This window comes from Arachis duranensis, chromosome 1 (assembly GCF_000817695.3).
Source record: "Arachis duranensis cultivar V14167 chromosome 1, aradu.V14167.gnm2.J7QH, whole genome shotgun sequence".
Lineage (NCBI taxonomy): Eukaryota > Viridiplantae > Streptophyta > Magnoliopsida > Fabales > Fabaceae > Arachis > Arachis duranensis.
The window spans coordinates 27,504,616-27,505,531 of NC_029772.3; positions in this window are offsets into that span (position 1 = coordinate 27,504,616).

Sequence of the window (916 nt, forward strand, 5' to 3'; positions counted from 1 at the left end):
ACCTCCTAACACCAAACTTAGAGTTTGAATGTGGGGGTTCAACACCAAACTTAGAAGTTGGTTGTGGCCTCCCAAAACCAAACTTAGAGTTTGACTGTGGGGGCTCTGTTTGACTCTGCATTGAGAGAAGCTTTTCTTGCTTTCTCTCCATGGTTACAGAGGGAGATCCTTGAGTTCTCTTCATGCTTCCTCTCCATGGTTACAGAGGGATATCCTTGAGCCTTAAACACAAAGGATTCTTCATTCACTTGAATGATTAATCATCTTCTGTCAACATCAATCACATCCTTTGCTGTCGCTAAGAAGGGTCTGCCAAGGATGATGGATTCATCCATGCACTTTCCAGTCTCTAGGACTATGAAATCAGCAGGGATGTAATGGTCTTCAACCTTTACCAAAACATCCTCTACAAGTCCATAAGCTTGTTTTCTTGAATTGCCTGCCATCTCTAGTGAGATTCTTGTAGCTTGTACCTCAAAGATCCCTAGCTTCTCCATTACAGAGAGAGGCATGAGATTTATGCTTGATCCTAGGTCACACAGAGCCTTCTCGAAGGTCATGGTGCCTAATGTACAAGGTATTGAGAACTTCCCAGGGTCCTGTCTCTTTTGAGGTAATCTCTGCCTAGTCAAGTCATCCAGTTCTTTGGTGAGCAAATGGGGTTCGTCCTCCCAAGTCTCATTACCAAATAACTTGTCATTTAGCTTCATGATTGCTCTAAGGTACTTAGCAACTTGCTCTTCAGTGACATCTTCATCCTCTTCAGAGGAAGAATACTCATCAGAGCTCATGAATGGCAGAAGTAAATCCAATGAAATCTCTATGGTCTCAGTGTGAGCCTCAGATTCCCATGGTTCCTCATTAGGAAACTCATTAGAGGCCAGTGGACGTCCATTGAGGTCTTCCTCAGTGGCGA